Below are 658 nucleotides of genomic sequence, written 5' to 3'. Positions count from 1 at the left end.
CTGCTGGCATGCCAGATGAAAATTACTTGCCTTTTGGATCTATAGTGCAATATATTTTTAAAATTTTTTTCCCTGGTAGAGGACACATGCACTCTCCAGAGAGAAAGAGAGACAGAGAGAGGGAGAAGAGAATGCACTCATTATGGGGGATGGTGTTACCACAATCCCTCTCCTCCATCTCTCCCTTCTTTCTAGATTGTAGGCATGAATGCACACGCAACCAGTGTGTTTCTGAAGCCACCAGGTCTGGTACTTGCTTGAACCGCATGGCTGACCATGTGCGATCAGGCTGTCTCAACTATTAAAGCAGTAATTTTTTACTATAGTTCCTAAGTCTGCCACTTCTTTATTTTCTTTCCCAGGAAAAAATCCTCCAAGAGTATTGCTTCTCATGATATTTTATGAACAAAGTCTTATCTTAGCAGTTAGGGTCTTCCACAGCTCACTTGATAGAGGTGAGAATTGTACTCATCCAAGATAGAGTCTTGAGTGACAAGCAGATGGCATAATGGTTATGCTGCTGAATCCCACATAGTTAACTGTGGTTTGAGTCCCAAACCCAGCAGCTTAAAACCCACCAGGTATGTGTGCATGCGAGCCCAAAATCCAGAGAGGAGACTGGAGGAGAAGGGATTGTGGCATGGCCGTCTGTCCTAGG

This window comes from Tupaia chinensis, unplaced genomic scaffold (genome assembly GCF_000334495.1).
Source record: "Tupaia chinensis unplaced genomic scaffold, TupChi_1.0 Scaffold142961_1, whole genome shotgun sequence".
Lineage (NCBI taxonomy): Eukaryota > Metazoa > Chordata > Mammalia > Scandentia > Tupaiidae > Tupaia > Tupaia belangeri.
Note: the sequence above shows the minus strand (reverse complement) of the source record.